The sequence below is a fragment of the Carassius gibelio genome, chromosome B22, assembly GCF_023724105.1.
Source record: "Carassius gibelio isolate Cgi1373 ecotype wild population from Czech Republic chromosome B22, carGib1.2-hapl.c, whole genome shotgun sequence".
Taxonomy (NCBI): domain Eukaryota; kingdom Metazoa; phylum Chordata; class Actinopteri; order Cypriniformes; family Cyprinidae; genus Carassius; species Carassius gibelio.
In genome coordinates this window covers 47665785-47686526 of record NC_068417.1, presented here as the reverse complement: position 1 = coordinate 47686526, position 20742 = coordinate 47665785, and the positions used below count along the sequence as shown (strand labels likewise).

At 41.6% G+C, this 20742-nt stretch overlaps 34 non-coding genes across 34 annotated transcripts in view; 2 read left to right on the top strand and 32 right to left on the bottom strand.

The window, feature by feature from the left end:
• Window positions 1-119: 119 nt before the first annotated feature.
• On the bottom strand, window positions 120-192 carry trnaf-gaa (transfer RNA phenylalanine (anticodon GAA)). Its single transcript has one exon. It is a non-coding gene; the product is annotated as a tRNA-Phe (tRNA).
• A 106-nt stretch (window positions 193-298) lies between these two features.
• On the bottom strand, window positions 299-372 carry trnai-aau (transfer RNA isoleucine (anticodon AAU)). The gene has a single exon. It is a non-coding gene; the product is annotated as a tRNA-Ile (tRNA).
• Window positions 373-469: 97 nt separating this feature from the next.
• Window positions 470-541, bottom strand: trnap-ugg (transfer RNA proline (anticodon UGG)). The gene has a single exon. It is a non-coding gene; the product is annotated as a tRNA-Pro (tRNA).
• Window positions 542-1468: 927 nt separating this feature from the next.
• Window positions 1469-1541, top strand: trnaa-agc (transfer RNA alanine (anticodon AGC)). The gene has a single exon. It is a non-coding gene; the product is annotated as a tRNA-Ala (tRNA).
• Window positions 1542-2316: 775 nt separating this feature from the next.
• trnaq-uug (transfer RNA glutamine (anticodon UUG)) lies at window positions 2317-2388 on the bottom strand. The gene has a single exon. It is a non-coding gene; the product is annotated as a tRNA-Gln (tRNA).
• Window positions 2389-2523: 135 nt separating this feature from the next.
• trnaf-gaa (transfer RNA phenylalanine (anticodon GAA)) lies at window positions 2524-2596 on the bottom strand. The gene has a single exon. It is a non-coding gene; the product is annotated as a tRNA-Phe (tRNA).
• A 106-nt stretch (window positions 2597-2702) lies between these two features.
• Window positions 2703-2776, bottom strand: trnai-aau (transfer RNA isoleucine (anticodon AAU)). The gene has a single exon. It is a non-coding gene; the product is annotated as a tRNA-Ile (tRNA).
• A 97-nt stretch (window positions 2777-2873) lies between these two features.
• Window positions 2874-2945, bottom strand: trnap-ugg (transfer RNA proline (anticodon UGG)). The gene has a single exon. It is a non-coding gene; the product is annotated as a tRNA-Pro (tRNA).
• Window positions 2946-3871: 926 nt separating this feature from the next.
• Window positions 3872-3944, top strand: trnaa-agc (transfer RNA alanine (anticodon AGC)). The gene has a single exon. It is a non-coding gene; the product is annotated as a tRNA-Ala (tRNA).
• A 775-nt stretch (window positions 3945-4719) lies between these two features.
• Window positions 4720-4791, bottom strand: trnaq-uug (transfer RNA glutamine (anticodon UUG)). Its single transcript has one exon. It is a non-coding gene; the product is annotated as a tRNA-Gln (tRNA).
• Window positions 4792-4926: 135 nt separating this feature from the next.
• trnaf-gaa (transfer RNA phenylalanine (anticodon GAA)) lies at window positions 4927-4999 on the bottom strand. Its single transcript has one exon. It is a non-coding gene; the product is annotated as a tRNA-Phe (tRNA).
• Window positions 5000-10817: 5818 nt separating this feature from the next.
• LOC128009064 (5S ribosomal RNA) lies at window positions 10818-10936 on the bottom strand. The gene has a single exon (XR_008180787.1). It is a non-coding gene; the product is annotated as a 5S ribosomal RNA (ribosomal RNA).
• Window positions 10937-11304: 368 nt separating this feature from the next.
• On the bottom strand, window positions 11305-11423 carry LOC127994712 (5S ribosomal RNA). The gene has a single exon (XR_008167685.1). It is a non-coding gene; the product is annotated as a 5S ribosomal RNA (ribosomal RNA).
• A 221-nt stretch (window positions 11424-11644) lies between these two features.
• LOC128002900 (5S ribosomal RNA) lies at window positions 11645-11763 on the bottom strand. The gene has a single exon (XR_008175635.1). It is a non-coding gene; the product is annotated as a 5S ribosomal RNA (ribosomal RNA).
• Window positions 11764-12139: 376 nt separating this feature from the next.
• Window positions 12140-12258, bottom strand: LOC127999219 (5S ribosomal RNA). The gene has a single exon (XR_008172039.1). It is a non-coding gene; the product is annotated as a 5S ribosomal RNA (ribosomal RNA).
• Window positions 12259-12769: 511 nt separating this feature from the next.
• On the bottom strand, window positions 12770-12888 carry LOC128003290 (5S ribosomal RNA). The gene has a single exon (XR_008176015.1). It is a non-coding gene; the product is annotated as a 5S ribosomal RNA (ribosomal RNA).
• A 221-nt stretch (window positions 12889-13109) lies between these two features.
• LOC127998360 (5S ribosomal RNA) lies at window positions 13110-13228 on the bottom strand. The gene has a single exon (XR_008171202.1). It is a non-coding gene; the product is annotated as a 5S ribosomal RNA (ribosomal RNA).
• Window positions 13229-13596: 368 nt separating this feature from the next.
• LOC127994710 (5S ribosomal RNA) lies at window positions 13597-13715 on the bottom strand. The gene has a single exon (XR_008167683.1). It is a non-coding gene; the product is annotated as a 5S ribosomal RNA (ribosomal RNA).
• A 221-nt stretch (window positions 13716-13936) lies between these two features.
• Window positions 13937-14055, bottom strand: LOC128002898 (5S ribosomal RNA). Its single transcript, XR_008175633.1, has one exon. It is a non-coding gene; the product is annotated as a 5S ribosomal RNA (ribosomal RNA).
• A 377-nt stretch (window positions 14056-14432) lies between these two features.
• LOC127999218 (5S ribosomal RNA) lies at window positions 14433-14551 on the bottom strand. Its single transcript, XR_008172038.1, has one exon. It is a non-coding gene; the product is annotated as a 5S ribosomal RNA (ribosomal RNA).
• A 511-nt stretch (window positions 14552-15062) lies between these two features.
• LOC128001581 (5S ribosomal RNA) lies at window positions 15063-15181 on the bottom strand. Its single transcript, XR_008174349.1, has one exon. It is a non-coding gene; the product is annotated as a 5S ribosomal RNA (ribosomal RNA).
• A 221-nt stretch (window positions 15182-15402) lies between these two features.
• On the bottom strand, window positions 15403-15521 carry LOC128009063 (5S ribosomal RNA). The gene has a single exon (XR_008180786.1). It is a non-coding gene; the product is annotated as a 5S ribosomal RNA (ribosomal RNA).
• A 367-nt stretch (window positions 15522-15888) lies between these two features.
• LOC127994709 (5S ribosomal RNA) lies at window positions 15889-16007 on the bottom strand. Its single transcript, XR_008167682.1, has one exon. It is a non-coding gene; the product is annotated as a 5S ribosomal RNA (ribosomal RNA).
• Window positions 16008-16228: 221 nt separating this feature from the next.
• Window positions 16229-16347, bottom strand: LOC128002897 (5S ribosomal RNA). The gene has a single exon (XR_008175632.1). It is a non-coding gene; the product is annotated as a 5S ribosomal RNA (ribosomal RNA).
• Window positions 16348-16861: 514 nt separating this feature from the next.
• LOC128001580 (5S ribosomal RNA) lies at window positions 16862-16980 on the bottom strand. Its single transcript, XR_008174348.1, has one exon. It is a non-coding gene; the product is annotated as a 5S ribosomal RNA (ribosomal RNA).
• Window positions 16981-17201: 221 nt separating this feature from the next.
• LOC127998359 (5S ribosomal RNA) lies at window positions 17202-17320 on the bottom strand. Its single transcript, XR_008171201.1, has one exon. It is a non-coding gene; the product is annotated as a 5S ribosomal RNA (ribosomal RNA).
• A 368-nt stretch (window positions 17321-17688) lies between these two features.
• LOC127994708 (5S ribosomal RNA) lies at window positions 17689-17807 on the bottom strand. Its single transcript, XR_008167681.1, has one exon. It is a non-coding gene; the product is annotated as a 5S ribosomal RNA (ribosomal RNA).
• A 221-nt stretch (window positions 17808-18028) lies between these two features.
• On the bottom strand, window positions 18029-18147 carry LOC128002896 (5S ribosomal RNA). The gene has a single exon (XR_008175631.1). It is a non-coding gene; the product is annotated as a 5S ribosomal RNA (ribosomal RNA).
• A 376-nt stretch (window positions 18148-18523) lies between these two features.
• LOC127999217 (5S ribosomal RNA) lies at window positions 18524-18642 on the bottom strand. Its single transcript, XR_008172037.1, has one exon. It is a non-coding gene; the product is annotated as a 5S ribosomal RNA (ribosomal RNA).
• Window positions 18643-19153: 511 nt separating this feature from the next.
• Window positions 19154-19272, bottom strand: LOC128001579 (5S ribosomal RNA). Its single transcript, XR_008174347.1, has one exon. It is a non-coding gene; the product is annotated as a 5S ribosomal RNA (ribosomal RNA).
• A 221-nt stretch (window positions 19273-19493) lies between these two features.
• Window positions 19494-19612, bottom strand: LOC128009062 (5S ribosomal RNA). Its single transcript, XR_008180785.1, has one exon. It is a non-coding gene; the product is annotated as a 5S ribosomal RNA (ribosomal RNA).
• A 368-nt stretch (window positions 19613-19980) lies between these two features.
• Window positions 19981-20099, bottom strand: LOC127994707 (5S ribosomal RNA). Its single transcript, XR_008167680.1, has one exon. It is a non-coding gene; the product is annotated as a 5S ribosomal RNA (ribosomal RNA).
• A 221-nt stretch (window positions 20100-20320) lies between these two features.
• LOC128004470 (5S ribosomal RNA) lies at window positions 20321-20439 on the bottom strand. Its single transcript, XR_008177159.1, has one exon. It is a non-coding gene; the product is annotated as a 5S ribosomal RNA (ribosomal RNA).
• A 221-nt stretch (window positions 20440-20660) lies between these two features.
• The window catches only part of LOC128002895 (5S ribosomal RNA), a 119-nt gene continuing 37 nt past the window's right edge, over window positions 20661-20742 (bottom strand). The window contains exon 1 of the ribosomal RNA XR_008175630.1: window positions 20661-20742. This exon is cut by the window's right edge and continues 37 nt beyond it. This is a non-coding gene — a ribosomal RNA (5S ribosomal RNA).

Genomic DNA, 20742 nt, shown 5'->3' with positions numbered 1-20742 from the left:
TGGCCAACTGGGAAACAGATAGCTCCGTGGCAGTGGGGAAGCAGTTATACAGAGAAGTTGGAACCCAGTGATTTTTGGTCACTGGCCCGCCTCAAAAAGCGGAAATGAGTGGGAGATTTTGCCGAAACCCGGGATCGAACCAGGGACCTTTAGATCTTCAGTCTAACGCTCTCCCAACTGAGCTATTTCGGCCACAACAAGCTCCTGCTTAGCAAGCAGGGATTTCAGTGAGATCACCCTACTCTTTGTCACAGGAGAAGAGCAGAGCAGAGATGAGCCCCCAGACAATAAAAACAGCTGGCCAGTACGGGGATCGAACCCGCGACCTTGGCGTTATTAGCACCACGCTCTAACCAGCTGAGCTAACCGGCCTCCCTTCGCCATCTGTCTCTACCCGATTGAATAAAAAACTGCCTCAATGTTAGTGAACGCAACGAAACAACAAAGCTTCACGTTTTATCCCGACCAAGGGCTCGTCCGGGATTTGAACCCGGGACCTCTCGCACCCAAAGCGAGAATCATACCCCTAGACCAACGAGCCTTCCTGTGCTGGGCTGAGAAAAAAGAGCTACTGCAGCATCAATAAAAGAAGGAACATGAACTAACGTGGAAGCAATCAAAGACCTCGAGACAGTGTTAAAGGCTAACGAACGCAAGTTGGCCTCTTAACTGACCTAAAAATGTGGCTGTATCTAACATGTAGAGGGATGTTAGGGAGGACAGCTGAAACTGTCAGATGTCACTTAGACCAGCGGTTCTCAATTCCAGTCCTCGAGCCCCCTGCTCTTCACATTTTGTATGTTTCTCGTATAGCTTCAGACATTTGTTCCATTCAAACGTAAGTGCCCTGAGAAGTGGACATCACATGACATCCCTCCGTGATTCAAGTTCAAAGCGTACGTGTACGTTCAGTTCAAAGTGACTAACACAGAGGTGTACAGAGGTATATGATGTCACACTTGTCCATGTGTGAAGACGTTGCGCTGCGCAAATCCGTGAACCAATGTTCCAAAGTGAAGTAAACTTCGACGGATTTCCCCTGCTCAGGGAGTGGGGAGCAATGAACACTGTGTAGGGACCATGTCAATCGCAAGGAGCTCACTTCTAATGAGCTGATTATCCGAATCAGGTGTGCTAACAAAGAGAGACATGCAAAATATGCAGACCTTTGGGGAGCGAGGACTGGAATGGAGAACCGCTTCCTTATTCTTTAAGTCAGTGTGAGAAAAAAGAGGTGAGAAGTTGTCTGCGTGACCCGAGTGATGCAAGGTAGTCTGCATAATACAAGAATCCGCACATGCATACTGGCGTAACAAGACCGAGAAGGTCCTTTAACACAAAAGCTAAATCTCTTTGTTAATTCGACAACACAATCGCGGCCAGTGCAAAGGTGCAAGCCTAGAGGAGGGACGGCCTCTTTGCATCAAGCCGGTCATTCGCAGCTATGCTCGTCATTCTTGAAAGGCCAGGGGAATTAGCTCAAATGGTAGAGCGCTCGCTTAGCATGCGAGAGGTAGCGGGATCGATGCCCGCATTCTCCAAGTTGGCTCATGCCCTTTTACTCACACATCCCTAAATCAGTGGTTTTCAATCCTGTCCTGGAGGCATCCCTGCCCTGCACATTTTGCATTTCCCCTCATCTAACACACCAGTTTCAAATCATCAGCTCATTAATAGAGACTGCAAGACCTGATTTGGGTGTGTCTAGCACTGACGCAATGCTGCGACACTCCCACGTTAGCTTTTTTTGGGTCTCACAGCTGCCAAAAAGTATTTCAGACATGGTCCTGTGCAAATTGGTTGCAAAACATTGCCATTTTACACACAGTTCCCTAAAGCAGTGGTTTTCAAACCTGTCCTGGAGGCACCCCTGCCCTACACATTTTGAATGTTTCTCTCATCTATCACACCTGTTTCAAATCATCAACTCATTGATAGAGACCGCAAGACCTTATTTTGGTGTGTCTAATAAGGCAGACAATCAAACTGTGCAGGGCAGGGGTGCCTCCAGGACAGGTTTGAGAACCACTGCCCTAAAGAGACCGACTGGGCATCGATGCAATGCTGCCACAGTCTCTACGTTAGTTAATTTTTTTGGACTCAAAGCTGCCAAAAAGTATTTCAGACATGGTCCTGCGCAAATTGGTTGCAAAAAGTGGTCCCACCGCGATTTGAACTCGGATCACTGGATTCAGAGTGCTAACCATTACACCATGAAACCTTACCTGGAGCAGCCGTTGCTCACAGGGCCACAAAGACTGTCACCAGTGCCAAACTAGTGCTGTTTTTTTCTTTTCCTGCGGCAAGAAAGCACACAGGTTCCACCGAGATTTGAACTCAGATCGCTGGATTCAAAGCCCAGAGTGCTGACCATTACACCATGGAACCGAAACTACTTGTTTGGTGGCCAACTGGGAAACAGATAGCTCCGTGGCAGTGGGGAAGCAGTTATACAGAGAAGTTGGAACCCAGTGATTTTTGGTCACTGGCCCGCCTCAAAAAGCGGAAATGAGTGGGAGATTTTGCCGAAACCCGGGATCGAACCAGGGACCTTTAGATCTTCAGTCTAACGCTCTCCCAACTGAGCTATTTCGGCCACAACAAGCTCCTGCTTAGCAAGCAGGGATTTCAGTGAGATCACCCTACTCTTTGTCACAGGAGAAGAGCAGAGCAGAGATGAGCCCCCAGACAATAAAAACAGCTGGCCAGTACGGGGATCGAACCCGCGACCTTGGCGTTATTAGCACCACGCTCTAACCAGCTGAGATAACCGGCCTCCCTTCGCCATCTGTCTCTACCCGATTGAATAAAAAACTGCCTCAATGTTAGTGAACGCAACGAGACAACAAAGCTTCACGTTTTATCCCGACCAAGGGCTCGTCCGGGATTTGAACCCGGGACCTCTCGCACCCAAAGCGAGAATCATACCCCTCGACCAACGAGCCTTCCTGTGCTGGGCCGAGAAAAAAGAGCTACTGCAGCATCAATAAAAGAAGGAACATGAACTAACGTGGAAGCAATCAAAGACCTCGAGACAGTGTTAAAGGCTAACGAACGCAAGTTGGCCTCTTAACTGACCTAAAATGTGGCTGTATCTAACATGTAGAGGGATGTTAGGGAGGACAGCTGAAACTGTCAGATGTCACTTAGACCAGCGGTTCTCAATTCCAGTCCTCGAGCCCCCTGCTCTTCACATTTTGTATGTTTCTCGTATAGCTTCAGACATTTGTTCCATTCAAACGTAAGTGCCCTGAGAAGTGGACATCACATGACATCCCTCCGTGATTCAAGTTCAAAGCATACGTGTACGTTCAGTTCAAAGTGACTAACACAGAGGTGTACAGAGGTATATGATGTCACACTTGTCCATGTGTGAAGACGTTGCGCAGCGCAAATCCGTGAACCAATGTTCCAAAGTGAAGTAAACTTCGACGGATTTCCCCTGCTCAGGGAGTGGGGAGCAATGAACACTGTGTAGGGACCATGTCAATCGCAAGGAGCTCACTTCTAATGAGCTGATTATCCGAATCAGGTGTGCTAACAAAGAGAGACATGCAACATATGCAGACCTTTGGGGAGCGAGGACTGGAATGGAGAACCGCTTCCTTATTCTTTAAGTCAGTGTGAGAAAAAAGAGGTGAGAAGTTGTCTGCGTGACCCGAGTGATGCAAGGTAGTCTGCATAATACAAGAATCCGCACATGCATACTGGCGTAACAAGACCGAGAAGGTCCTTTAACACAAAAGCTAAATCTCTTTGTTAATTCGACAACACAATCGCGGCCAGTGCAAAGGTGCAAGCCTAGAGGAGGGACGGCCTCTTTGCATCAAGCCGGTCATTCGCAGCTATGCTCGTCATTCTTGAAAGGCCAGGGGAATTAGCTCAAATGGTAGAGCGCTCGCTTAGCATGCGAGAGGTAGCGGGATCGATGCCCGCATTCTCCAAGTTGGCTCATGCCCTTTTACTCACACATTCCTAAATCAGTGGTTTTCAATCCTGTCCTGGAGGCATCCCTGCCCTGCACATTTTGCATTTCCCCTCATCTAACACACCAGTTTCAAATCATCAGCTCATTAATAGAAACTGCAAGACCTGATTTGGGTGTGTCTAGCACTGACGTAATGCTGCGACACTCCCACGTTAGCTTTTTTTGGGTCTCACAGCTGCCAAAAAGTATTTCAGACATGGTCCTGTGCAAATTGGTTGCAAAACATTGCCATTTTACACACAGTTCCCTAAAGCAGTGGTTTTCAAACCTGTCCTGGAGGCACCCCTGCCCTACACATTTTGAATGTTTCCCTCATCTATCACACCTGTTTCAAATCATCAACTCATTGATAGAGACCGCAAGACCTTATTTGGGTGTGTCTAATAAGGCAGACAATCAAACTGTGCAGGGCAGGGGTGCCTCCAGGACAGGTTTGAGAACCACTGCCCTAAAGAGACCGACTGGGCATCGATGCAATGCTGCCACAGTCTCTACGTTAGTTAATTTTTTTGGACTCAAAGCTGCCAAAAAGTATTTCAGACATGGTCCTGCACAAATTGGTTGCAAAAAGTGGTCCCACCGCGATTTGAACTCGGATCACTGGATTCAGAGTGCTAACCATTACACCATGAAACCTTACCTGGAGCAGCCATTGCTCACAGGGCCACAAAGACTGTCACCAGTGCCAAACTAGTGCTGTTTTTTTCTTTTCCTGCGGCAAGAAAGCACACAGGTTCCACCGAGATTCGAACTCAGATCGCTGGATTCAAAGCCCAGAGTGCTGACCATTACACCATGGAACCAAAACTGCTTGTTTGGTGGCCAACTGGGAAACAGATAGCTCCGTGGCAGTGGGGAAGCAGTTATACAGAGAAGTTGGAACCCAGTGATTTTTGGTCACTGGCCCGCCTCAAAAAGCGGAAATGAGTGGGAGATTTTGCCGAAACCCGGGATCGAACCAGGGACCTTTAGATCTTCAGTCTAACGCTCTCCCAACTGAGCTATTTCGGCCACAACAAGCTCCTGCTTAGCAAGCAGGGATTTCAGTGAGATCACCCTACTCTTTGTCACAGGAGAAGAGCAGAGCAGAGATGAGCCCCCAGACAATAAAAACAGCTGGCCAGTACGGGGATCGAACCCGTGACCTTGGCGTTATTAGCACCACGCTTTTTTTTTTTTTTTTTTTTTTTTTTTTTTTTATTCACAGTCAAAATATAAGTTGTGTACAAGACTTTAAAGCTGTTACAGGGAAATTTTCATAAAAACAAAAGCATTTCACAAAAGCATTTTTCCAAAATATGCATAACACTAAAAACCAAAAACATCTAAATTCACAACTTCATCAAATTCTTTAATCTTCTCTTGGCATATAAAAGTGCTTTTGTTTTAAAATATATGTAACCTCCTTCGTAAAAATTCCATAAAAATCCCCCATCTTGTTTTCCAGTTTAAAATAACTGTACAGCATTTTTACATAATCTTCAACCAACTGTTTAAAAATCAACCATAGGTTAGCAATAAAATCTCTGTTTTTGACTATATTCCTTCTTTTCCATATTGCTTTTTTGGCCAAAATTAAAAACAAATTAATTAGTTTCTTGTTTGCTGTATTCTCTGCCATTCCCAACATAAAAAATCTATTCCAGTTACAGTCCCCCTCATTATCTCTTAAGTCTTTGATTATTTCCTTTAATTCCTTAAAAAATGGGCTCAACTTCTCACAGAATAAAAACAAATGTAAAATTCCTTCATCTTCTTTTTTACAAACTCTGCATTGGGCATTAGTTTCTTTCTGCATTGCACACAATCTCATTTCAGTAAAAATCACATTTTGTCTAATAAAATAATCAAAACTTTGTAAATCCACATCCAACCATTTCCATGTCATGTTCTTCCATATATCTTCCTCTTCAATTTCATTAAAATGCCTTATCCATAACTGATTGGCAAGAGGTTTTTTAAAAACTCTATTTATAAAAAACCCATAAAACATTTTAACAGAACCCAAATTAAAATTCACCATATTGTCTTTACATTTTAGAAACACGCTCATTTTCTTTTCTTTTTCTCCCTCCTTAATAATTTCTTCCAGCCATTGTCCTGGGATTGCTTTTTTTACTTGTTCATATTGTCTTTTTAAAACATTTACATTAAAGTCCTCCTTCTCCTCATCCATTGCATCTATGATCACTTGAAGTGGTAAAAATCCCTCTTTAAATTCCCATAAAACATCCCTCACCTTTACAAACCCTGCTTGCAACCACTTCTTAAAATAGATATCATACTCTTGCATCTTTATTTTCCCATTTAAAAACAGAGGTTGATTTAAAATCATTTCTCTCCCCTCCGGATTAAAATCCACCTCTGTTAAAAAAAGCCTCCAAGCGCTTAAAACCTCTTTGTAAAATGGTGGGATCCCCTCCATCATCCAATTCTTAAGCTTCATCCATAAAACATTTTCCCCCAAATTAAAATTCCCACATTTATTTAAATAAAGAGCCATCAATCTCTTCCACTCTGCTCTGTTCGTATCATCCAAATATTTTCTTACCACCTTTACTCTCATGCTTTTCAGTTTTTGTTCTACATCCACCAAACCCATCCCTCCCTCCCCCGGTTTCCCAATCAGTGTAAAATATGCAATTCTTGGAGGCTTTTTGTCCCATAAAAATTCTAAAACACATTTCTTTATTCTCTTAAAAACCCAGTCTGGCAATGGCATCACATGTAATGTATACCACATTCTAGATAACATTAGCATGTTTACAACTAAAATTTTCCCTTTTAAACTTAAAAACCTGCTTCTCCAGAAAATCAGTCTTCTTTCCATCCCTCCCACCGTCTCTTCCCACATACTGTCCGTAGCCTCCTTTTCATTCTTTGCTACAATTATTCCTAAAATCTTTATTTCTTGCACCTCTGTAAACTTACAGACCCCTGTAAGAACCTCTGCCCTTCCATATTTCATGTATACAGTTTTTTCTTCATTTATCTTTGCACCCGAACCCTCACAATACAGTTTTGTTTTCTCCATCACTCTTTTAACACTTTCTACATTTTCAACCACAATTGTCGTGTCATCAGCATATTGAAATATTTTCTTTAATTCTTCTCCCTCTTCCATTTGTATTCCATTTATTCTTTTTTCTCTATTTATTAAAAGCCCTAAAGGTTCTGCTACCAATGAGTACAACTGTGCCGACAATGGACACCCCTGTCTTATGGATCTTAAAACTTTAAAAGGTTGAGTTAAAAAACCATTGCATTTTACTTTTGTAAAAATATCCCTGTATAAAACTGAAATCCATTTAATAAAATTATTCCCAAACCCAAATTCCTTTAAAACTGCAAATAAAAAGCCATGTTCAACTCTGTCAAAAGCCTTTTCAAAATCCATACTAATAACATAAGCACTTTTGCCTTTTTCTTTTATATACCCTGCTATATCTCTAATGCTGCTAGTAACATCTGCTATATCTCTCGCCTTTACTCCATACGCCTGGTTTGTTTCTATTATATTTGGCATGACATTTTTTAATCTGTTTGCTAAGACCTTGGCTAAAATTTTAAAATCAGTGTTTAGCATTGTAATGGGTCTAAAATTTTTCAGCTCAGTTTTGTCTCCTTTTTTCTTGTATATTATTTTCATTAATCCTAGCCCCATTCTTGGGCTTACTCTTTCTTTTTTAAAAACTTCTTCAAAAATTTCATTTAAAATCACGCTTACTTTTTCTTTAAAAACTTTGTAAAACTCACTTCCAATACCATCTACTCCGGGGCTTTTCCTCACTCTTAATTGATTTATGGCATGTATGATCTCTTCAGTTTCTATTTCCCTTTCACATATTTTTTTATCCTGTTCGCCAACTTTCCTTGTTATCTGTTGCAACAAAATATTCCTTTTTTCCTCATCTCCCCCCTCAGACTTAAAAAGTTCCTCATAAAATGATTTCACTTCTTTTAAAATCCCCTCTGTATCTGAGACCACCATTCCATTGCTACTTTTAAGTTCTTTAATTGTTTCCGCTCTCCCCCTGCTTTTCTCAAGATTAAAAAAGAATCTGTTACATTTTTCCCCTTCCACCGTATATTTTGCTTTGCTTCTCAACATTGCCCCCTTGCATTTCTCCTCTTCTATTTTTCTCAACGTATTTTCTATTTCAATTACTTTTTGCACATCTACTTGGTTTTTATTTAACTCCTCTTTTAGAGTTCTCCTTATTTCTCTCTCCTTGGTTCTTTTAACCTTTTGTAATAAATTACAGTAGTTCATAGAATATTTCTTAATATCATACTTAACATTTTCCCACCATTGCCTTTTGTCTTCCATATACATCAGGTCTTTTTTCCTCCCATCTAATATCATTTCAATCTCTTTTTTAAAACTTTCATTCTTTAAAACCTCAGTGTTTAAAATCCACACCCCAGGTCCCTTTGTTTGTCTTTTAAAATCCATCGTCATTAAAACCATTTTGTGATCGCTTAAGGTCGTTTCTTTGTAAAATATTCCATCAATGAAACATTCAAGATTTCTGGTACTTAAAAAATAGTCTATTCTGGTTTGGCACATAAAATTCCCCACCAACTGTCTTCTTGAAAATTCCTTCTTTTTTCCATTTCTTTCCCGCCACACATCAATCATATTTTTCTCTTCCATCAATGACCTTAATTCTTTTCTACCCCCATCCGATTTAAAAACCATCCCATTTGCCATATCCATTTTACTAAAAACAGTGTTAAAATCCCCTGCAATCACCACCTTCCCCCATTTTTCAATTACATCAGCTAAAACATTAAAGTATATTTTCTTTTCTTTTTCTCCATTGGGAGCGTGCACGTTCACTAGAACAAATTTGTCTTCTTCCATTTCGATTTCTACCACCATACATTTTCCTTTTTTATCATTATATATAAGTTTTGTCTTTATACCTCTGTCTTTTCTTATTAAAACCGCCACTCCTCCTCCCATTTTTTCCTCTTCATTGTTAACAAGTAATTCCCCTTCCCATATTTTTCTAATATCCTCCATAACATTCTCTTTCCAGTTTGTCTCTTGCAATAAAATCACATCTTCATTTCGACACAATTCCTTCACCTTTTCAAATTTATAAACATTCATTAATCCTCTAGCATTAAAAGTCACAATTTTCAGCACCATAAAATAAAATAAAAGCCATAAAATCCCCATTTTGTCAGTTCATTCACTCTCCTTCCTTTACCATTTCCCCACTGTCTTGTTTTTCATCACATCCTTGTTTTAATACTTTTCTTTTGGCTTTCTCTAAATTTGGTGTTACCTTAGTTTGTCTTCTTCTTTTATTGATTCCTGTAGTGCCGGCATCGTCGATGCATTCACTGTCTTTGTCCATTCTCCCATCCTCGCTGACCCACTCCTGATCCTCTGTCTTTTCCAGTTGAATCTGTAAAGTATCAGTTATTTCCATCAGTGACCCCGTTTCCTCACTGCACTGCGTTGATCCAGTCCTTTCACTTTCCTCTTCAACGTCCGTGCTTGTGGTATCCTCTCTTGGTGTCCCTTCCGTGTTTTCGTGTAGCTCCTCTTCACCGGCTTCCTCATGCATCTGCCCACACCCCTGCTCTTCCTCCTGATGTTGTTCTCCGAACCAGCACTCGCACTTGTTTAACACAAGCCTGCAGTCCGGGCACCTCACCGCATTACAGTCCCTCGCGAAATGTCCCCTTTCCGAGCACTTATAGCATTTGAAGTCAGGACAGTCCTTCATCATGTGTTCAGGGCTCATACATAACCTACAGGTTCTCACCTGCTGGCTATGTATCACCCTGAAATACTGAGGTCCTTCTTCCGTCTCCATTCTCGTGCTGTAGGGCAGGGAAGCCACCTCTTTTGGAAACCGTACTCTCAGGAACCTCGTTCCATCCTCAATGCGGGTGCCTGGGTAGAATCTCCTTTTGATCTGTGAGATAGGAGTCACCCCCCATCCCTCCAGCTTCTTTAAAATATCGTCATCCTCCAAGTAAGCAGGCAGATGCATGAAAGATACAGCAAAATCCTTATTGTTCAACTTTTTAATTTCACAAGTCTTTCCTTTAATCATCAATCCTTCTTCCAGTTTCTCAATATCTTCCTCTTTTTCCAATGTAATTTCATATTGTTTCATCATTTTTGGTCTTACCGCTAGTATGCTAGTCACTTCGATCTTGTCTTTCAATGCTTCTATAATGTCCTCTGCTCTCCCATCTTGTACCTCCGTCAAATCAATCACTACCGTTGCTTCCTTGGTATAGATCCGTTTCATTCGCCTTTCTGGGTAATCCTTTTCTCGTTGTCTTTGATAAAGTCCATTTTCAGTTAGCTGCCTTGTCTTTTTTGCCAAATCCATGTCTGTAGCCGTTAATCCGTCCATTTTAACAAAAAACACAAAACTAAAACGATCCCTCCCAAACAGCAAAGCTGTTGGGAGGACAAATAACACAAAAAACTAGAAACAAAAATACTTATCTTGAACAAAAACAACGCAAAAAAACAACACAAAAGTTTGGGTGAGCCTTTCTCACCTCCCTATAGCCAACACACTTCCTGTTTCTCACTAGCTCTCTAGCGCCCTCAGGTTGGTATGGCCGTAAGCGAAGTCTGCTGCAAAGAGAGGGCTATTTAAAGACCAGCCAATCTTATCGCCAGTACATTATATAAGTAGGAAAGAAAACCCAAAAGCTTAAAGCACCTGGTATTCCTAGGCAGTCTCTCATCAAAGTACTAACCAGGCCTAAACCTGCTAAGATTCAGAGATCGGGCATTGACTCTATTTTTTGGCAAAATTATTATAAACTAAGTGAAAAATGTCCAAAAAGCTTACAGCACCTGGTATTCCCAGGCGGTCTCCCATCCAAGTACTAACCAGGCCCAAACCTGCTTAGCTTCCGAGATCAGACGAGATCGGGCATAGCCAGGTTGGTATGGCCGTAAGCGAAGTCTGCTGCAAAGAGAGGGCTATTTAAAGAGCAGCCAATCTTATCGCCAGTACATTATATAAGTAGGAAAGAAAGCCCAAAAGCTTAAAGCACCTGGTATTCCTAGGCAGTCTCTCATCAAAGTACTAACCAGACCTAAACCTGCTAAGATTCAGAGATCGGGCATTGACTCTTTTTTTTTTTTTTTTTAATGAAAGATTATTATATAATTCGTGAAATTTTCCAAAAAGATTAAAGCACCTGGTATTCCCAGGCAGTCTCCCATCCATGTACTAACCAGGCCCAAACCTGCAAATATTCAGAGATCGGGCATTGACTCTATTTTTTGGCAAAATTATTATAAACTAAGTGAAAAATGTCCAAAAAGCTTACAGCACCTGGTATTCCCAGGCGGTCTCCCATCCAAGTACTAACCAGGCCCAAACCTGCTTAGCTTCCGAGATCAGACGAGATCGGGCATAGCCAGGTTGGTATGGCCGCAAGCGCAGTCTGCTGCAAAGAGAGGGCTATTTAAAGACCAGCCAATCTTATCGCCAGTACATTATATAAGTAGGAAAGAAAACCCAAAAGCTTAAAGCACCTGGTATTCCTAGGCAGTCTCTCATCAAAGTACTAACCAGACCTAAACCTGCTAAGATTCAGAGATCGGGCATTGACTCTATTTTTTGGCAAAATTATTATAAACTAAGTGAAAAATTTCCAAAAAGCTTACAGCACCTGGTATTCCCAGGCGGTCTCCCATCCAAGTACTAACCAGGCCCAAACCTGCTTAGCTTCCGAGATCAGACGACATCGGGCATAGCCAGGTTGGTATGGCCGTAAGCGAAGTCTGCTGCAAAGAGAGGGCTATTTAAAGAGCAGCCAATCTTATCGCCAGTACATTATATAAGTAGGAAAGAAAGCCCAAAAGCTTAAAGCACCTGGTATTCCTAGGCAGTCTCTCATCAAAGTACTAACCAGACCTAAACCTGCTAAGATTCAGAGATCGGGCATTGACTCTTTTTTTTTTTTTTTTTTTTTTTTTAATGAAAGATTATTATATAATTCGTGAAATTTTCCAAAAAGATTAAAGCACCTGGTATTCCCAGGCAGTCTCCCATCCATGTACTAACCAGGCCCAAACCTGCTAATATTCAGAGATCAGGCATTGACTCTATTTTTTGGCAAAATTATTATATACTAAGTGAAAAATGTCCAAAAAGCTTACAGCTCCTGATATTCCCAGGCGGTCTCCCATCCAAGTACTAACCAGGCCCAAACCTGCTTAGCTTCCGAGATCAGACGAGATCGGGCATAGCCAGGTTGGTATGGCCGTAAGCGAAGTCTGCTGCAAAGAGAGGGCTATTTAAAGAGCAGCCAATCTTATCGCCAGTACATTATATAAGTAGGAAAGAAAGCCCAAAAGCTTAAAGCACCTGGTATTCCTAGGCAGTCTCTCATCAAAGTACTAACCAGACCTAAACCTGCTAAGATTCAGAGATCGGGCATTGACTCTTTTTTTTTTTTTTTTTTTTTTTAATGAAAGATTATTATATAATTCGTGAAATTTTCCAAAAAGATTAAAGCACCTGGTATTCCCAGGCAGTCTCCCATCCATGTACTAACCAGGCCCAAACCTGCAAATATTCAGAGATCGGGCATTGACTCTATTTTTTGGCAAAATTATTATATACTAAGTGAAAAATGTCCAAAAAGCTTACAGCACCTGGTATTCCCAGGCAGTCTCCCATCCATGTACTAACCAGGCCCAAACCTGCTAATATTCAGAGATTAGGCATTGACTCTATTTTTTGGCAAAATTATTATATACTAAGTGAAAAATGTCCAAAAAGCTTACAGCACCTGATATTCCCAGGCGGTCTCCCATCCAAGTACTAACCAGGCCCAAACCTGCTTAGCTTCCGAGATCAGACTAGATCGGGCATAGCCAGGTTGGTATGGCCATAAGCGAAGTCTGCTGCAAAGAGAGGGCTATTTAAAGACCAGCCAATCTTATCGCCAGTACATTATATAAGTAGGAAAGAAAACCCAAAAGCTTAAAGCACCTGGTATTCCTAGGCAGTCTCTCATCAAAGTACTAACCAGACCTAAACCTGCTAAGATTCAGAGATCGGGCATTGACTCTATTTTTTGGCAAAATTATTATAAACTAAGTGAAAAATGTCCAAAAAGCTTACAGCACCTGGTATTCCCAGGCGGTCTCCTATCCAAGTACTAACCAGGCCCAAACCTGCTTAGCTTCCGAGATCAGACGAGATCGGGCATAGCCAGGTTGGTATGGCCGTAAGCGAAGTCTGCTGCAAAGAGAGGGCTATTTAAAGAGCAGCCAATCTTATCGCCAGTACATTATATAAGTAGGAAAGAAAGCCCAAAAGCTTAAAGCACCTGGTATTCCTAGGCAGTCTCTCATCAAAGTACTAACCAGACCTAAACCTGCTAAGATTCAGAGATCGGGCATTGACTCTTTTTTTTTTTTTTTTTAATGAAAGATTATTATATAATTCGTGAAATTTTCCAAAAAGATTAAAGCACCTGGTATTCCCAGGCAGTCTCCCATCCATGTACTAACCAGGCCCAAACCTGCAAATATTCAGAGATCGGGCATTGACTCTATTTTTTGGCAAAATTATTATAAACTAAGTGAAAAATGTCCAAAAAGCTTACAGCACCTGGTATTCCCAGGCGGTCTCCCATCCAAGTACTAACCAGGCCCAAACCTGCTTAGCTTCCGAGATCAGACGAGATCGGGCATAGCCAGGTTGGTATGGCCGCAAGCGCAGTCTGCTGCAAAGAGAGGGCTATTTAAAGACCAGCCAATCTTATCGCCAGTACATTATATAAGTAGGAAAGAAAACCCAAAAGCTTAAAGCACCTGGTATTCCTAGGCAGTCTCTCATCAAAGTACTAACCAGACCTAAACCTGCTAAGATTCAGAGATCGGGCATTGACTCTATTTTTTGGCAAAATTATTATAAACTAAGTGAAAAATTTCCAAAAAGCTTACAGCACCTGGTATTCCCAGGCGGTCTCCCATCCAAGTACTAACCAGGCCCAAACCTGCTTAGCTTCCGAGATCAGACGACATCGGGCATAGCCAGGTTGGTATGGCCGTAAGCGAAGTCTGCTGCAAAGAGAGGGCTATTTAAAGAGCAGCCAATCTTATCGCCAGTACATTATATAAGTAGGAAAGAAAGCCCAAAAGCTTAAAGCACCTGGTATTCCTAGGCAGTCTCTCATCAAAGTACTAACCAGACCTAAACCTGCTAAGATTCAGAGATCGGGCATTGACTCTTTTTTTTTTTTTTTTTTTTTTTTTTAATGAAAGATTATTATATAATTCGTGAAATTTTCCAAAAAGATTAAAGCACCTGGTATTCCCAGGCAGTCTCCCATCCATGTACTAACCAGGCCCAAACCTGCTAATATTCAGAGATCAGGCATTGACTCTATTTTTTGGCAAAATTATTATATACTAAGTGAAAAATGTCCAAAAAGCTTACAGCTCCTGATATTCCCAGGCGGTCTCCCATCCAAGTACTAACCAGGCCCAAACCTGCTTAGCTTCCGAGATCAGACGAGATCGGGCATAGCCAGGTTGGTATGGCCGTAAGCGAAGTCTGCTGCAAAGAGAGGGCTATTTAAAGAGCAGCCAATCTTATCGCCAGTACATTATATAAGTAGGAAAGAAAGCCCAAAAGCTTAAAGCACCTGGTATTCCTAGGCAGTCTCTCATCAAAGTACTAACCAGACCTAAACCTGCTAAGATTCAGAGATCGGGCATTGACTCTTTTTTTTTTTTTTTTTTTTTTTAATGAAAGATTATTATATAATTCGTGAAATTTTCCAAAAAGATTAAAGCACCTGGTATTCCCAGGCAGTCTCCCATCCATGTACTAACCAGGCCCAAACCTGCAAATATTCAGAGATCGGGCATTGACTCTATTTTTTGGCAAAATTATTATATACTAAGTGAAAAATGTCCAAAAAGCTTACAGCACCTGGTATTCCCAGGCAGTCTCCCATCCATGTACTAACCAGGCCCAAACCTGCTAATATTCAGAGATTAGGCATTGACTCTATTTTTTGGCAAAATTATTATATACTAAGTGAAAAATGTCCAAAAAGCTTACAGCACCTGATATTCCCAGGCGGTCTCCCATCCAAGTACTAACCAGGCCCAAACCTGCTTAGCTTCCGAGATCAGACTAGATCGGGCATAGCCAGGTTGGTATGGCCGTAAGCGAAGTCTGCTGCAAAGAGAGGGCTATTTAAAGACCAGCCAATCTTATCGCCAGTACATTATATAAGTAGGAAAGAAAACCCAAAAGCTTAAAGCACCTGGTATTCCTAGGCAGTCTCTCATCAAAGTACTAACCAGACCTAAACCTGCTAAGATTCAGAGATCGGGCATTGACTCTATTTTTTGGCAAAATTATTATAAACTAAGTGAAAAATGTCCAAAAAGCTTACAGCACCTGGTATTCCCAGGCGGTCTCCCATCCAAGTACTAACCAGGCCCAAACCTGCTTAGCTTCCGAGATCAGACGAGATCGGGCATAGCCAGGTTGGTATGGCCGTAAGCGAAGTCTGCTGCAAAGAGAGGGCTATTTAAAGAGCAGCCAATCTTATCGCCAGTACATTATATAAGTAGGAAAGAAAGCCCAAAAGCTTAAAGCACCTGGTATTCCTAGGCAGTCTCTCATCAAAGTACTAACCAGACCTAAACCTGCTAAGATTCAGAGATCGGGCATTGACTCTTTTTTTTTTTTTTTTAATGAAAGATTATTATATAATTCGTGAAATTTTCCAAAAAGATTAAAGCACCTGGTATTCCCAGGCAGTCTCCCATCCATGTACTAACCAGGCCCAAACCTGCAAATATTCAGAGATCGGGCATTGACTCTATTTTTTGGCAAAATTATTATAAACTAAGTGAAAAATGTCCAAAAAGCTTACAGCACCTGGTATTCCCAGGCGGTCTCCCATCCAAGTACTAACCAGGCCCAAACCTGCTTAGCTTCCGAGATCAGACGAGATCGGGCATAGCCAGGTTGGTATGGCCGCAAGCGAAGTCTGCTGCAAAGAGAGGGCTATTTAAAGACCAGCCAATCTTATCGCCAGTACATTATATAAGTAGGAAAGAAAACCCAAAAGCTTAAAGCACCTGGTATTCCTAGGCAGTCTCTCATCAAAGTACTAACCAGACCTAAACCTGCTAAGATTCAGAGATCGGGCATTGACTCTATTTTTTGGCAAAATTATTATAAACTAAGTGAAAAATTTCCAAAAAGCTTACAGCACCTGGTATTCCCAGGCGGTCTCCCATCCAAGTACTAACCAGGCCCAAACCTGCTTAGCTTCCGAGATCAGACGACATCGGGCATAGCCAGGTTGGTATGGCCGTAAGCGAAGTCTGCTGCAAAGAGAGGGCTATTTAAAGAGCAGCCAATCTTATCGCCAGTACATTATATAAGTAGGAAAGAAAGCCCAAAAGCTTAAAGCACCTGGTATTCCTAGGCAGTCTCTCATCAAAGTACTAACCAGACCTAAACCTGCTAAGATTCAGAGATCGGGCATTGACTCTTTTTTTTTTTTTTTTTTTTTTTTTTAATGAAAGATTATTATATAATTCGTGGAATTTTCCAAAAAGATTAAAGCACCTGGTATTCCCAGGCAGTCTTCCATCCATGTACTAACCAGGCCCAAACCTGCAAATATTCAGAGATCGGGCATTGACTCTATTTTTTGGCAAAATTATTATATACTAAGTGAAAAATGTCCAAAAAGCTTACAGCACCTGGTATTCCCAGGCAGTCTCCCATCCATGTACTAACCAGGCCCAAACCTGCTAATATTCAGAGATTAGGCATTGACTCTATTTTTTGGCAAAATTATTATATACTAAGTGAAAAATGTCCAAAAAGCTTACAGCACCTGATATTCCCAGGCGGTCTCCCATCCAAGTACTAACCAGGCCCAAACCTGCTTAGCTTCCGAGATCAGACTAGATCGGGCATAGCCAGGTTGGTATGGCCGTAAGCGAAGTCTGCTGCAAAGAGAGGGCTATTTAAAGACCAGCCAATCTTATCGCCAGTACATTATATAAGTAGGAAAGAAAACCCAAAAGCTTAAAGCACCTGGTATTCCTAGGCAGTCTCTCATCAAAGTACTAACCAGACCTAAACCTGCTAAGATTCAGAGATCGGGCATTGACTCTATTTTTTGGCAAAATTATTATAAACTAAGTGAAAAATGTCCAAAAAGCTTACAGCACCTGGTATTCCCAGGCGGTCTCCTATCCAAGTACTAACCAGGCCCAAACCTGCTTAGCTTCCGAGATCAGACGAGATCGGGCATAGCCAGGTTGGTATGGCCGTAAGCGAAGTCTGCTGCAAAGAGAGGGCTATTTAAAGAGCAGCCAATCTTATCGCCAGTACATTATATAAGTAGGAAAGAAAGCCCAAAAGCTTAAAGCACCTGGTATTCCTAGGCAGTCTCTCATCAAAGTACTAACCAGACCTAAACCTGCTAAGATTCAGAGATCGGGCATTGACTCTTTTTTTTTTTTTTTTTAATGAAAGATTATTATATAATTCGTGAAATTTTCCAAAAAGATTAAAGCACCTGGTATTCCCAGGCAGTCTCCCATCCATGTACTAACCAGGCCCAAACCTGCAAATATTCAGAGATCGGGCATTGACTCTATTTTTTGGCAAAATTATTATAAACTAAGTGAAAAATGTCCAAAAAGCTTACAGCACCTGGTATTCCCAGGCGGTCTCCCATCCAAGTACTAACCAGGCCCAAACCTGCTTAGCTTCCGAGATCAGACGAGATCGGGCATAGCCAGGTTGGTATGGCCGCAAGCGCAGTCTGCTGCAAAGAGAGGGCTATTTAAAGACCAGCCAATCTTATCGCCAGTACATTATATAAGTAGGAAAGAAAACCCAAAAGCTTAAAGCACCTGGTATTCCTAGGCAGTCTCTCATCAAAGTACTAACCAGACCTAAACCTGCTAAGATTCAGAGATCGGGCATTGACTCTATTTTTTGGCAAAATTATTATAAACTAAGTGAAAAATTTCCAAAAAGCTTACAGCACCTGGTATTCCCAGGCGGTCTCCCATCCAAGTACTAACCAGGCCCAAACCTGCTTAGCTTCCGAGATCAGACGACATCGGGCATAGCCAGGTTGGTATGGCCGTAAGCGAAGTCTGCTGCAAAGAGAGGGCTATTTAAAGAGCAGCCAATCTTATCGCCAGTACATTATATAAGTAGGAAAGAAAGCCCAAAAGCTTAAAGCACCTGGTATTCCTAGGCAGTCTCTCATCAAAGTACTAACCAGACCTAAACCTGCTAAGATTCAGAGATCGGGCATTGACTCTTTTTTTTTTTTTTTTTTTTTTTTTAATGAAAGATTATTATATAATTCGTGAAATTTTCCAAAAAGATTAAAGCACCTGGTATTCCCAGGCAGTCTCCCATCCATGTACTAACCAGGCCCAAACCTGCTAATATTCAGAGATCAGGCATTGACTCTATTTTTTGGCAAAATTATTATATACTAAGTGAAAAATGTCCAAAAAGCTTACAGCTCCTGATATTCCCAGGCGGTCTCCCATCCAAGTACTAACCAGGCCCAAACCTGCTTAGCTTCCGAGATCAGACGAGATCGGGCATAGCCAGGTTGGTATGGCCGTAAGCGAAGTCTGCTGCAAAGAGAGGGCTATTTAAAGAGCAGCCAATCTTATCGCCAGTACATTATATAAGTAGGAAAGAAAGCCCAAAAGCTTAAAGCACCTGGTATTCCTAGGCAGTCTCTCATCAAAGTACTAACCAGACCTAAACCTGCTAAGATTCAGAGATCGGGCATTGACTCTTTTTTTTTTTTTTTTTTTTTTTAATGAAAGATTATTATATAATTCGTGAAATTTTCCAAAAAGATTAAAGCACCTGGTATTCCCAGGCAGTCTCCCATCCATGTACTAACCAGGCCCAAACCTGCAAATATTCAGAGATCGGGCATTGACTCTATTTTTTGGCAAAATTATTATATACTAAGTGAAAAATGTCCAAAAAGCTTACAGCACCTGGTATTCCCAGGCAGTCTCCCATCCATGTACTAACCAGGCCCAAACCTGCTAATATTAAGAGATTAGGCATTGACTCTATTTTTTGGCAAAATTATTATATACTAAGTGAAAAATGTCCAAAAAGCTTACAGCACCTGATATTCCCAGGCGGTCTCCCATCCAAGTACTAACCAGGCCCAAACCTGCTTAGCTTCCGAGATCAGACTAGATCGGGCATAGCCAGGTTGGTATGGCCGTAAGCGAAGTCTGCTGCAAAGAGAGGGCTATTTAAAGACCAGCCAATCTTATCGCCAGTACATTATATAAGTAGGAAAGAAAACCCAAAAGCTTAAAGCACCTGGTATTCCTAGGCAGTCTCTCATCAAAGTACTAACCAGACCTAAACCTGCTAAGATTCAGAGATCGGGCATTGACTCTATTTTTTGGCAAAATTATTATAAACTAAGTGAAAAATGTCCAAAAAGCTTACAGCACCTGGTATTCCCAGGCGGTCTCCCATCCAAGTACTAACCAGGCCCAAACCTGCTTAGCTTCCGAGATCAGACGAGATCGGGCATAGCCAGGTTGGTATGGCCGTAAGCGAAGTCTGCTGCAAAGAGAGGGCTATTTAAAGAGCAGCCAATCTTATCGCCAGTACATTATATAAGTAGGAAAGAAAGCCCAAAAGCTTAAAGCACCTGGTATTCCTAGGCAGTCTCTCATCAAAGTACTAACCAGACCTAAACCTGCTAAGATTCAGAGATCGGGCATTGACTCTTTTTTTTTTTTTTTTTAATGAAAGATTATTATATAATTCGTGAAATTTTCCAAAAAGATTAAAGCACCTGGTATTCCCAGGCAGTCTCCCATCCATGTACTAACCAGGCCCAAACCTGCAAATATTCAGAGATCGGGCATTGACTCTATTTTTTGGCAAAATTATTATAAACTAAGTGAAAAATGTCCAAAAAGCTTACAGCACCTGGTATTCCCAGGCGGTCTCCCATCCAAGTACTAACCAGGCCCAAACCTGCTTAGCTTCCGAGATCAGACGAGATCGGGCATAGCCAGGTTGGTATGGCCGCAAGCAAAGTCTGCTGCAAAGAGAGGGCTATTTAAAGACCAGCCAATCTTATCGCCAGTACATTATATAAGTAGGAAAGAAAACCCAAAAGCTTAAAGCACCTGGTATTCCTAGGCAGTCTCTCATCAAAGTACTAACCAGACCTAAACCTGCTAAGATTCAGAGATCGGGCATTGACTCTATTTTTTGGCAAAATTATTATAAACTAAGTGAAAAATTTCCAAAAAGCTTACAGCACCTGGTATTCCCAGGCGGTCTCCCATCCAAGTACTAACCAGGCCCAAACCTGCTTAGCTTCCGAGATCAGACGACATCGGGCATAGCCAGGTTGGTATGGCCGTAAGTGAAGTCTGCTGCAAAGAGAGGGCTATTTAAAGAGCAGCCAATCTTATCGCCAGTACATTATATAAGTAGGAAAGAAAGCCCAAAAGCTTAAAGCACCTGGTATTCCTAGGCAGTCTCTCATCAAAGTACTAACCAGACCTAAACCTGCTAAGATTCAGAGATCGGGCATTGACTCTATTTTTTGGCAAAATTATTATAAACTAAGTGAAAAATTTCCAAAAAGCTTACAGCACCTGGTATTCCCAGGCGGTCTCCCATCCAAGTACTAACCAGGCCCAAACCTGCTTAGCTTCCGAGATCAGA